The following is a 14,759-nucleotide window of genomic DNA, read 5'->3' as shown; positions in this document are numbered from 1 at the left end:
CCTTTACAAAAGTTGCAGCATCCCCAGATCAGGTCTAGCTGTCCTGGCCTCTCAGGGGACATGTCTCTGAATTCCTAGGTTTTCATCCTGTTTCTTTGGGTTCTTCATCCTTATAATTTATCTTTCATCAAATCTCAGTTATTCACTAGAGTATGCCATCTATTTTCTGTATGCCATTTATTTTCTGATAAACTAAGCATTCAAGGAAAATTAGATATGTAAAGCATGGTATATTTCTAAGTACACTGTTAATGCTCAATAAATGGTACTAATTATTAAGCCAAAAGGTATTCTCAATATTGGCATCTTAATAAATTCTGTATAGAATGTTGTATATAGTATAACATTTTAGAATTTACTATAGCATGCAGTATAACATTTTACTAAATCCATCTGCCCTTTCCCAGATTAAAATATGTCATAAATAACTAGAACATAATATAGTAACAACTTTATTAAGACATAGATCTTAATGATTAATTTGCCGTCCTTTTATAAAATGCATTCTCTAAAACTGCTGGAGAGGCAAAAATACATTTACTTTGTTTTATGTCAACTGGATGATTCCTATGTGTACAATAATATTGTCCAAATACAGCTCAACTTATGATGCAAGAAGAAGATAAATCATAGAACAATGATTCTAAAAATAGCCAGCAATTACATGTCAGCAATCTGAGTTTCAGACTGCTATAGCAAAGCGACTCACTTCTATTTAATTCAGACAGTAGCCACAAAGTCCAAATGGCCTAATATAAAGCTATGGGGAATTCAGTGATTAAAGGTAGGTTTCAAATTCTGTGTTCTTCTACTTAACATTGTGTATATATATATGCTGCTGCTAAGTCACTTCAGTCATGTCCGACTCTGTGCGACCCCATAGACAGCAAGCAGCCCACCAGGCTCCCCCGTCCCTGGGATTCTCAAGGCAAGAACACTGGAGTGGGTTGCCATTTCCTTCTCCAGCGCATGAAAGTGAAAAATGAAAGTGAAGTCGCTCAGTGGTGTCTGACTCTTCGCGACCCCATGGACTGCAGCCCACCAGGCTCCTCCGTCCATGGGATTTCCCAGGCAAGAGTACTGGAGTGGGGTGCCATTGCCTTCTCCGAGGTAAAATCTACATGATGCTATTTATGACTTTTACAAATTCTCCCTAGTGAAGAAATCAAAGTTGCAGCCTTCTGTATGAAATTCCCCAAAGTGTAATCTCTAAGACATTGCATGGAAGCCCAGAAGATCTTTAATGAGCTTAGATAAGAACTATGCTGATGACTATAGGGAATCTTGCAAGCTCTTCACTGTCAAAAAGGTAAAATTCATAAGAGGGAAGACAGGGTCTTTGGTAAAGATTAAAAAAAAATTTCCATAGTTTTACTTCTATAGCTACATAATGTAATTTATGTCATGCTATAATTATAAATTTTAAACTACATAATTAATAATTTTAGTCATTTATAATTTTAGTCATTAATAATTTTAGTCATTTAGTCTAGGCATTTACTTTTATCAGCAGTACAAAATACATGATTCCAAAAAAATCTGATGTTGTTTAAGGCCAAATGTCCCTTGAGACATTCCAAATAAATCCATGTGGAATCTATATTTCTGTTATTCCTATTCACTATGATTACAAAAGGCAAAAAAATTCATATTCCCTTATTTTCCATAAATTCCTTTAATTCAAATTCTTCTCTGTCAACTACCTATGACATTTGTCTTCCAGATTTATAGTTAAGCAATTTGTCAGGCATCTCTTCACTCCTGGCACACAGAAACCAACCAACTGTTTACAATTTTTATCCTTTCCAATTCTTTTGGCCCAGCAACAATATCTCACCTCAAAAAAAAAAAAATCACTGATGCCTTGGAATATGATGATGAATAATAAACTTCTTTGGAATTTTCAACATTCACTATACACAAAATTTGTTGAAAATTATATTCCTTTCATCTAACCTTCAAATTGATTTGCACTTTCAGCAAACAACATATCTCTCTTTTTTTTTTTTCCCACCCTGTCTGGAAATTTTGTTCTCTATATTCTTATATCTTGGAGATAGCAATGTCATACTTCCTGACTGTCACTGACATTCAGCTCTGAAGTACATAATGTCCTTGACCAATCTCCATCCAATATCTCATTTCTGCCTATGCTAACTCTTTGAGGATGTGGGCATACCCATAGCTACATTTCACAACTGTAGGGTCTGCTTAGGATTCTCTGGACTGGGCACTGTGGAAAGTAGGATTTCTCTGTTGATAGGCAAGATAAACAAGCTTAAAATCCTACAAAAACATTGGCAAGTACACATCTAATGTCATTATACAATTAAGAAGGCTGACTACAACTACAAATGTGGGTATCCATAATATCACACCACAAAAAATTGCTTCTGGGAAAGAAAGGCCATTCCAGTTCTCCAGTCTAATGATAAAAATGGCCACAAGTCTAGTTCGTTCACAGATCATTGGGATAAAGAAACACCTTTTGCTTCAGGGAGTCTAATTCTGAACATTTCCCACTCCAGGGTAAAATAAAGACTACTATGCTATTTAACTTATATGCAGGATGAAAGTGAAAGTCGCTCAGTAGTGTCCAACTCTTTGTGACCCCATGGACTATACAGTTCATGAAATTCTCCAGGCCAGAATACTGGAATGGGTAGTGTTTCCCTTCTCCAGGAGATCTTCCCAAGCCAGGGTACATCATGCTAAATGCCAAGCTGGATGAATCACAAGCTGGAATCAAGATTGCCAGGAGAAATACCAACAACCTCAGATATGCAGATGACACCACTCTAATGGCAGAAAGTGAAGAGGAATCTCTTGATGTGGGTGAAAGAGTAGAGTGAAAAAGCTGGCTGGAAACTCTATATTCAAAAAACTAAGATCATGGCATTGGGTCCTGTCATTTCATGGCCAATAGAAGGGGAAAAAGTGGAGGCAGTAACAAATTTTATTTTGGGGGACTCCAAAATCACTTGGACAGTGGTTATAGCAATGAAATTAAAAGACTCTTGGTCCTTGGAAGAAAAGCTATGACCAAACTAGACAGTGTATTAAAAAGCAGAACCATTACTTTGCTGTGGTGTTCCCAGTACTAATGTATGACTGTGAAAGCTAGAGCATAAAGAAAGCTGAGTGCTGCAGAAATGATGCTTTCTAATTGTGTGATGGAGAAGACTCCTGAGAGTCCTTTGGATAGCAAGGAGATCAAACTAGTCAATCCTAAAGTAAATTAATCCTGAGTATTCACTGGAAGGACTGATGCTGAAGCTGAAACTCCAATACTTTGGCCACCTAATGTGAAGAGCTGACTCACTGGAAAAGATCTTGATGCTGGGAAAGACTAAAGGCAGGAGGAGAAAGGTGTGATAGAGGGTGAGATGCTTGGATAGCATCACTGGCTTAAAGGACATGAGTTTGAACAAACCCCGGGAGATAGTGAAGGACAGGGAAGCCTGGTATACTGCAATCCATGGGGTTGCAAAGAGTCGGACACGACTTAGGGACTCAACAACAAAAACAATGCTAACTGTTGTGAGTGTTCATCTTAATTTGTCTAATCTACCTGCATTTTTGAAGATCTAAAATGCCTAAGTTCCATGAAAGTCTACGGGAGATTCTTAAAGTTAATTTAAATTTGTTGATATTAAAATAGCTTAATATGCAGTCAATAAGATGATCAATAACTGTTTTTAACTCAATAACTTCATTAATTCAATAATTTTATTAATGCCTTATTAATCAGATCATATGATCTTTTTTCCTCATAGAATTCAGATTCCCTACTTTGGCGACTCCCACTTGACCAACTGGAAGCTAGTCAGAGAGGCAGGATAGTCAGAAGCTAGTCAGGATATGCAGCTGCGGCATATCCCTTTGCTAGGTTTTAATACCTCATGCTTATGCCTGTTTGTGAGATAAAGGGGAAAGTGGATGGGAAACATATAGATGATCTCTATGGTGTCTTTTGGCTTGAAGAGTCTGGGGCCTAAGATTATACTCTCAATTACTCACTTAATCGCGCTTCTGCCTAGACAGTGCTCTTTACAAACACACTCAGCAACTATAATAAAATTAAGTTTTGAGATAATTGCTGCATCAGGTATATTATAACATTTCTTTCCAAGTTTTTTTTTTTTTTATGGAATTCATAGACTTGCATTTTTGTCTTCATTGACTACTTGCTACTCCAATTTTGCTTTCATGTAAAGATATTTATCAAATGCAACTTAAAAATACATAATATTGCAAATCACAGTCTCCATTGCTAATCCACAATAGTAATCATTTTTCATTCATCCAGTTGTCTCTTGTGATATTTACCTACAATTTTTTCTAAGTGACGTGTTAATATCATTACTTATTAATTTGTGTCTTTGTATAATAAATATTGATTTACTTTTACTGTAGACAAAGATTTTGTTTCCTTGTATATTGCTATTCCCTTTCTTTCACACAATAAAAAACTCATAATTTTTAGTTAAATCAATATTCAGTGTTTAGAATATCATGGCTATGTAAATGTTAAATGTTATTCATTGTTGAGTATATTGTGATTTATATTTTCTTTCTTGACTATATTTTCATAAAGTTAGTGACTTTTTCTTTTTTCATAAATTTGTTATTGTTGCTATTGGATTCTCTGGTGAGAGTCTATAAACACAAAGATGATAAAATATGAAAAGATAATGTTGAAAAAGACACACTAATGGGAAATTAAAAATGCTAACAGTCCATCATATGAGAGTTTTGTAGTGAAACAAAACCAATATGATGTGTGTGTATGTAAATATATCTGTCTATCTATCTATCTTATCTATAGAGAGAGAATATGGAGCTGGCTTACACAGCTATGGAGACTGGCAGATGTCTAGTGTGGACCAGCAAGGTCAAAAGCCAGGAGAGTTGGTGGTGCAATTCTAGTCTGAAGGCCAAAAGATGAAGATTCAGGAAAGCCAATGGTACAAATAAACTCCAAATGTAGCCTGCTGGAGAATTTGCTCCTTCCTGCTCAAGGGAGGCCATTCTTTTTGTTCTAATTAGGCCCATAACTAATTAGACGAGGCTCACTCACACTATGGAGGGTAATCTGCTTTACTTACACTTTACTGAATTAATTGTCAATTTCAACCGAAACTACTCTCCAAGTTGATACATAAAATTATAATAATTACATCCATGATTTTATAAAGTACAAGAATTATATATTTAAAATTACATCCCAACATAACCAAGTTTTCCCCTAATATGCATAGCTTAGAAAAATTTTGAGAAAAAATATTATCTCCTTCTTACATGATTATTTATTTAAAATAATACTTGACTTTGTTGTATCCTCTGGGGATACAAAAGGTCAAATAAAGAGAGAATATGAGCTTTCAGGGACTAGAGATGAAGCAGAGGGAAAGAAAGAAACTGTAATTTAAAAAATACTTTTCCTTTACATGACATTTTAGAGGAAAATAAGTGTGCTTCATACTTGGGAATATGGCACATGAAGGAAGAGTGCTAGCCTGTGGCAGGGCAGGTGAAGGACTAGTTCCTGAAAGTATATAAAACATATTAAAAAGTTTAGTTTTAGTCCCATGGACAGTAGAAAAAACATTCAAAATTCTTGAACATGGAGGCAGCATAAGCAGACTACCTTCTTTAGAAGCAGCTCTCAGTTTTATGAAGAGAACAAGCTAGAAAGCAGATAGGATTTAAGAGTCAGTCTTCTCTGGATTCATATTATTTTTCCATCTGTCATAATCTGAATGGTCTGGTACAAGTTCGTTAAGCTCCATCTATCCTAGGTTCTCATTTGCAAAATGGAGCTAATAATATTTCATGAGTTGTTAAGATAAGCAAAGGGAATACAATATGTAGAGTCTATTGAATACTTGACATTTAATAGGGGTTTTGTAATTTGCTAGTGCATAGTCCTTCCCTTATTCACATGTATTTATATTAAAGCTATCAAAAGATATGAAATAGAAATTATGTAGGTTTATATATATTTGAGCCCATAGTTCAAGATGATTTATACATGATTTAATTGCAGGGAAGTATAAGAAGTTTGAGACTAGTAAGAGTTTGTCAATCAGCCTGTGATCTGAGTTCAGCAACGTCAGAACGTAAATGAAAACGTAGTAATCAAGTGGAAGGAGACATCTCTTGCAGACATACTGACCACCTAACTAACTAGATATTCTAAGACCCATGGATATAACATTAGACATAGTCATAATACACACAAGGGAGGAAATAGTTTTTATCATATAAAAATTTTTAATTAGTGCTATCAGTCCTGGGTGTTCATTGGAAGGACTGATGCTGAAACTGAAACTCCATTACTTTGGCCACCTGATGCCAAGAGCTGACTCATTGGATAAGACCCTGATGCTGGGAGGGATTGGGGGCAGGAGGAGAAGGGGATGGCAGAGGATGAGATGGCTGGATGGCATCACTGACTCGATGGACGTGAATTTGGGTAAACTCCGGGAGTTGGTGATGGACAGGGAGGCCTGGCGTGCCCCGATTCATGGGGTCGTAAAGAGTCGGTCACAACTGAGTGACTGAACTGAACTGAACTGAACTGATGGTTCACTGAATACCACAAAACCACAGATGTGTTATCAATCTTTAAGAGATGTGTATAATTCATATTTTCTATAACTGAGAATACATAATATGAATATAGTTATTTGAGCCACTCATATGGCTAGAAAGCTTCCTTCCAAGAGATTCATTAATTAATTTTTTGCTTCTTTCAGGCATCTGCTCGAGTGTCACTCTTCCAAGGGCACCTCCTTGACCATGCCATCTAAAACAGCAGTTTTCCATACTAATTTGAAAAGATATGTAGGCACCCCAATGTTCACAGAAGCACTATTTACAATAGTCAAGTCAAGGAAGCAATTTAAGTGTACGTAGACAGATGAATAGACAAAGAGGATGTGGTACATATATACAATAAGCTGCAAAAAATAAAATTTTGCCATATATAATCACATGGATGGACTTGGGGGTTATTATAGAGAGAGAAATAAGTCAAATAGAGAAAGGCAAATACTATATGTTATCATTTATATGTGGAATCTAAAGTACAAAACAAACTAGTGAGTAAGCCAAAAAGAAACAAGTAAATATAGAGAATAAACTAGTGGTTACCAGTGGAGAATGGGAAGCAGAGAGAGGCAAGATCAGGGGAGGGGATTAAGAGGTACAAGCGACTACAAGACTATATTGGACAACATGGAATATATTTTATATTAACTATAGATGAAGCATAACTTTAAAAAATTGTAAGTCCCTGTCATATACCTGAAATTTATATCACAGTGTAAATCAATTATATTGAATTTTTTAAAAATAAAATTTATAGAAAAAATATTTTAAAAAGAAATGCTCAGCTAGTGAATGCACTAGTAGTGTTGATAAGATTTGGTCTTTTAGTCTGTGTTTATCTTGGATTGTTCTCAAACTTTAAATTGTCACATTTGAAATCTTTCACATGTTATAATAGAAGTTTATACATATTGAGGTACTATGTATAATAGTAAGAAAGTAAGAAAATTTCTACAAGTTTATGGATTAGTATATGGATACATTCTAAAAGTATATGTATTAAAAATAAGGGTTGTTGTTATTATTGTTTAGTCGCTACATTGTGTCTGAATCTCCTGCAACCCCATGGACTGTAGCCCACCAGGCTCCTCGGTCCATGGAATTCCCCAGGCAAGAGTAACTGAGTGGATTGCCATTCACGTCTCCAGGGGATCTTCCCAATGCAGGGATTGAACATGCATCTCCTGCACTGCAGGTGAACTCTTTAATGCTAAGCCCCCCAAATAAGGGTACATCTAGATATTTTGCACTCTCAGAAAATAATATACAGTAGACCTCTGAACACGACTGCACTCATCTCACATGCTAGCAAAGTAATGCTCAAAATTCTCCTAGCTAGGCTTCAACAATACATGAAACAAGAACTTCCAGATGTTCAAGCTGGATTTAGAAAAGGCACAGGAACCAGAGGTCAAATTGCCAACATCCGTTGGGTCACAGAAAAAGCAAGAGTTCCAGAAAAACATCTACTTCTGCTTCGTTGACTACGCTAAGGACAATGACTGTGTGGGTCATGACAAAATGTTGAAAATTCTTGAAGAGAGAGATAGGAATACCAGACTTGAAGACTGACCTGAGAAATCTGTATGCAGGTCAAGAAGCAAAAGTTAGAATAGGACATGTAACAGTGGACTGGTTCCAAATCAGGAAAGGAATATATCAAAGCTGTATATTGTCACCCTGTTTATTTAACTTACATGCAGAGTACATCATGTGAAATGCCAGGCTGCATGAAGCACAACCAGGAATCAAGATTGCCAGGAGATACCAACAGGATTTTTCACAGAACTAGAACAAATAATTTACAATTTGTATGGAAATACAAAAAACCTCGAATAGCCAAAGTAATCCTGAGAAAGAAGAATGGAACTGGAGGAATCAATCTGCCTGACTTCAGACTATACTACAAAGCCACAGTCATCAAGACAGTATGGTACTGGCACAAAGACAGAAATATAGATCAATGGAACAGAATAGAAAGTCCAGAGATAAATCCATGAACCTATGGTCACCTTATCTTCGACAAAGGAGGCAAAGATATACAATGGAAAAAAGATAACCTCTTTAACAAGTGGTGCTGGGAAAACTGGTCAACCACCTGTAAAAGAATGAAACTAGAACACTTTCTAATACCATACACAAAAATAAACTCAAAATGGATTAAAGATCTAAATGTAAGACCAGAAACTATCAAACTCCTAGAGGAGAACATAGGCAAAACACTCTCCGACATAAATCACAGCAGGATCCTCTATGACCCACACCCCAGAATTTTAGAAATAAAAGCAAAAATAAACAAATGGGACCTAATGAAACTTAAAAGCTTTTGCACAACAAAGGAAACTATAAGCAAGGTGAAAAGACAGCCCTCAGATTGGGAGAAAATAATAGCAAACGAAGCAACAGACAAAGGATTAATCTCAAACATATACAAGCAACTCCTCCAGCTCAACTCCAGAAAAATAAATGATCCAATCAAAAAATGGGCCAAAGAACTCAACAGACATTTCTCCAAGGAAGACATACAGATGGCTAACAAACACATGAAAAGATGCTCAACATCACTCATTATCAGAGAAATGCAAATCAAAACCACAATGAGGTACCATTACACGCCAGTCAGGATGGCTGCTATCCAAAAGTCTACAAGCAATAAATGCTGGAGAGGGTGTGGAGAAAAGGGAACCCTCTTACACTGTTGGTGGGAATGCAAATTAGTACAGCCACTATGGAAAACAGTGTGGAGATTTCTTAAAAAGCTGGAAATAGAACTGCCATACGACCCAGCAATCCCACTTCTGGGCATACACACCAAGGAAACCAGATCTGAAAGAGACACATGCACCCCAATGTTCATCGCAGCACTGTTTATAATAGCCAGGACATGGAAGCAACCCAGATGCCCATCAGCAGACGAATGGATGAAGAAGCTGTGGTACATATACACCATGGAATATTACTCAGCCATTAAAAAGAATTCATTTGAATCAGTTCTAATGAGATGGATGAAACTGGAGCCCATTATACAGAGCGAAGTAAGCCAGAAAGATAAAGACCATTACAGTATACTAACACATATATATGGACTTTAGAAAGATGGTAACGATAACCCTATATGCAAAACAGAAAAAGAGACTCAGATGTATAGAACAGACTTGTGGACTCTGGGAGAAGGCGAGGGTGGGAATGTTTAAGAGAACAGCATTGAAACATGTATATTATCTAGGGTGAAACAGATCACCAGCCCAGGTTGGATACATGAGATAAGTGCTCGGGCCTGGTGCACTGGGAAGACCCAGAGGGATGGGGTGGAGAGGGAGGTGGGAGGGGGGACTGGGATGGGGAATACATGTAAATCCATGGCTAATTCATTTCAATGTATGACAAAAACTACTGTAATGATGTAAAGTAATTAGCCTCCAACTAATAAAAATAAATGGAAAAAAATATATAAAAATATAAAAAGATTGCCAGGAGAAATATCAATAACCTCAGATATGCAGATGACACCACCCTTAGGCAGACAGTGAAGAAAAGCTAAAGAGCCTCCTGATGAAAATGAAAGAGGAGAGTGAAAAAGCTGGTTTAAAACTCAACTTCAAAAAACTAAGACCATGGCATCTGGTCCCATCATTTCATGGCAAATAGATGGGCAAGCAATGGAAACAGTGACAGACTTTATTTTCTTGGGCTCCAAAATCACTGCAGATGGTGACTTCAGTCATGAAATTAAAAGACGCTTGCTTCTTGGAAGAAAAGCTGTGACAAACGTAGACATCATATTAAAAAGCAGAGATATTATTTGCCGACAAAGCTCCATCTAGTCAAAGTTATGGTTTTTCCAGTAGTCATGTAAGGATGTGAGTTGGACTCTAAAGCAAGTTGAGTGCTGAAGAATTTATGCTTTTGAACTGTGGTGTTGGAGAAGACTATTGAGAGTCCCTTGGACTGCAAGGAGATCCAACCAGTCCTAGACTGGTCAGGACTAAAGAAAATCGTCCTGAATGTTCTTTGGAAGGACTGACGCTGAAGCTGAAACTCCAGTACTTTGGCTACCTGATGCGAAGAACTGACTCATTAGAAAAGACCCTGATGTTGGGAAAGGTTGAAGGCAGGAGAAGAAGGTGATGATACAGGATTAGATGGTTGGATAGCATCACTGACTTGATAGACATGAGTCTGAGCAAGCTCTGAGAGTTGGTGAGGGACAGGGAAGCCTCATGTGCTTCAGTCCATGGGGTCACAAAGAGTCAGACAAACCTGAACGACTGAACTGAGACCTCTGAACAACATGGATTTGAACTGGATGGGTCCACTTATATGCAGATTTTTTTCAATATATATTTTGGAAAAAATTTTTGGAGATTTGCAGTATTTTGAAAAAAATCATAGATGAACTTCATAGCCTAGAAATACTGAAGTAAAATAAAAAATTATATATGTCATGAATGCATAAAATATATGTATATACCAGTCTATCTTCTATAGGTATAAGGTAAGTGGTAATATAAAATTAATGTATTAGTTTTCTTACAGTTTTATAACTTTATTTTCAAAGGATTACATTACTGTATATTATGTCTCTCTCTATCATAATTGAGAAATTGTGTAATTTATATCAGCCTAGCATCACCAATAAGTACCATTTTTAAATAAAGTAACAATGTATCCAATACTATAAGAAGAATTTGAGCATAGTACTGCATGCCAAAAGATTATGCATGTGTATAATTGTGTATATCATTAGTGTACAGGCCAGGATATCTTGAAGCAATTATATTGATTATACTAGTCTATCTTAAACCAATCATATTATTTCTTCATTATCAACATATGAATTATTTCACTTGTAAATAAACATAAATTTCTTCTCTCATTATCTATTCATTTCTGATGTCTAGTGTTAGTAATATGTAGAACAACTACAGTGTTTTGTATCATTTAAGACAGTAGTGATGTAGGTACTGACAAATGATTCATTTTGAAAACAGAGAATATAAACACGGTATCAAAAAAAGACTGTAAATGCATTTTCTCTGCCTTATGACTTTCTTATAACATTTTTTCTCTAGCTTACTTTATTGTAAGAATAAGGCATGTAATAGCATATAATGCATATAACATACAAAATAAGTGCTAATCAACTGTTTATCTTATCAGTAAGACTTTTGGTAAACCAGAGTCTATTCCCAGTGTAGATAAGCTCTGAGGGAGTCAAAAGTTATATGCAAATTTTCAACTGCATGGGGTGTTGATGTCACTTACTCTCACACTGTTCAAGGGTCAACTGTGTATCCATATCTGTTAACCTATTAAGTAAAACAATGACCAAATTTGCACGTGTATATCTACAATTAACCTGGAATTTTCTATGCATAGGGTATTCATAATTACTTTTAAAATTTGCTTATTAATTTTTTATTTCCATATTTTCTGCAGTGAGGTTTTATTCATTATTATAACGGAAAAATGAAATTCAACAAAAGAGAAAGGGTAATTAGGGCTATATTTATTAGTGTTAAGAAATAATGTCACTTAATTCAAATCAATATTTTCTTAGTTCAGTACCTCAAGGCAATAGAAATAAAAGCAAAAATAAACAGGTGGGACCTAATCATATTTACAAGCTTTTGTACAGCAAAGGAACTGTAAACAGAATGAAAAGACAACCTACAGAATGGGAGAAAATATTTTTAAATGGGTTTAACTTCCAAAATATAAAAACAGCTCATACAATTCAATAAAAAAACAAACAACCCAAGCAAAAAATGGGCCGAAGACTCAAATAGACAGATCTTCAGACAAGGCATGCAGGTGGCCAATAGGCACAAAAAAATTACTCATCAAAAAAAAAAAAATTACTCATCACTGATAATGGTCAGAGACATGCAAATCAAAACTACAATGAGGTAGCACCTCACACTGGTCACAGTGACCATCATTAAAATGCTTACAAATAACAAACACTAGAGAGAATGTGGAGAAAAGGGTACCCACCTATACTGTTGGAAATATAATTGTGTACAGCCACTATGGAACACAGTTTAAAGGTTCCTCAAAAAACTTAAAATAGAGTTGCCATATGATCTAGCAGCCCCACTCCTGGTCATATAATCTGGACAAAACTATAATTCAAAAAGATGCATTCACCACTATGTTCACAGTAGCACTACTGACAACGGCCAACCCATGAAGATAATCTGAATCTCTGACAACAGATAAATGGGAAAAAAAATGTAGTACCTAGATATAATGGAATACTACTCAGCCATGCAAAAGAACGAAATAATGTCATTTGCAGTGACATGGATCAGACTAGAGATTATCATACTAAGTGAACTAAGTCAAAAAGATAAATATGAATTCCATATGATATCACTTATCTGTGGAATCTAAAAGTGAAAGTGAATGAAAGCGAAAGTGTTCGTCACTTAGTCATGGCCACCTCCTTGTGACCCCATGGCCTGTAGCCCACCAGGCTCCTCTGTCCATGGAATTCACCAGGCAAGAATACTGGAGCCGGTGGCCATTTCCTCTTTCAGGGAATTTCCCCACCCAGGGATCAAACCCAGGTCTCCGGCATTGCAGGCAAATTCTTTACCATCTGAGTCACCAGGGAAGTCCTATGGAAACTAAAATATGACACAAATGAACTTGTCTGTGAAGCAGAAACAGACACACAGACATGAAGAACAGACCTGTGATTGCCAAGGGGAAGGGAGGCGAGGGGTGGACAGAGCCGGAGCTCGGGGTTGGCAGATGCAAACTGTATATATATATATTTATCCATTACATATATAATGGGTAAACAACAAGGCTCTACTGTATAACACAGGGATCTGTATTCAATACCCTGTGATAAAATGTAATGAAAAGAATAGGAAGAAGAATGTGTATACACACACACACACACACGTATATAAAGCTGAATCACTTTGCAGAAACAAATACAGCATTGCAAATCAACTACATTCCAAAAAAGAAAAAGAAATAATGTCACTGATGATTAAACTGGTAAGAACTTCTAAGAATATTATATAACACATTAAATTTATTTTATTTCCAATTAAAATATAGGCATATGGGAAAAGTGAAAATTATACATAACAATTTAAGCAGGGGCTGGGAGAACTGATAAGTTGATCATGCTAAATATGCCTCACTGATTTTTTTAAAAAATGTTTCTCACCTACTATTTAAAAATTTTTGAAGCAAAAGTCTTTTTTTCGTGGATTTTTCCTTTTACAACAAACTTTGAACATTTCCAAAAGTTTCAAACTTCCTATTTCTGAATAGCTATGAATAATCTGATCTGTAGCTACAGTGGGTCCTCACCTTGAATGCTTCACTTGGAACTTTTCTGAACTGCAAAAGGCATACTGTATTAGGAGTTAGAGCCTCTAGTCCCAAAGGCAATATATTTTAATATAATTTATGTCACAGAGGTTGCAAATGGGATGCCCCCTTATCACATCCTGCTTGAAGTCATGTTTTCTTTGGCTTACATGGTACTTCAACGACAATTTAAAAATGTTTCATTTCATAGCAACTGAAATTTGGGATTCGTGGCTCCATTCTTACTATCCTGCAGGACAGAAAATCTTCTGGAATAAAGCAGCTGTAGGGCTACCAGGACAAGGGCTTCACATTTAAGTTTGCCACAAAATATCTGCATTGCTCGTGTGTCTTTCTTGTCAGACTGCTTTACAGAATTTGAATTTATGATCACTTCTTTAAGCTATGCCCAAAGTCTTGCCTGACAGAAAATGATTTCCCAAAGTGCTTGCTATGTCATCAAATTTCCACAAATAAAGACAATTTTTGGTTTATGAAACTACAGAATTTTCAGGCAGAGAGCAGATGAGTATCATGGAAAAGACCACTAACTTCCTCCTCATGTTAACAAAGATTGGTGTGCTAATGCCTGAGTAGGGAGCAGAGTTCTGAGTGAGGGCGGTACAGAGAATATGTCATGTTCACAAGGGATGCACTTAGAAGCCATAGGTACCAAATATCTGTAAAAGTCTGCCTGCTCAGGATGTGGAGAGGAGACTTAAAACAACAGTTCACGGAAAATAAAAGAGTTAATTTACTTTTGAAGTTAATAGGTAACAATTCCCTGACCTAGATGAACACAACTAGGA

Source organism: Odocoileus virginianus, chromosome 24 (genome assembly GCF_023699985.2).
Source record: "Odocoileus virginianus isolate 20LAN1187 ecotype Illinois chromosome 24, Ovbor_1.2, whole genome shotgun sequence".
NCBI classification, from domain to species: Eukaryota; Metazoa; Chordata; class Mammalia; order Artiodactyla; family Cervidae; genus Odocoileus; species Odocoileus virginianus.
This window is presented reverse-complemented; position numbering follows the sequence as displayed.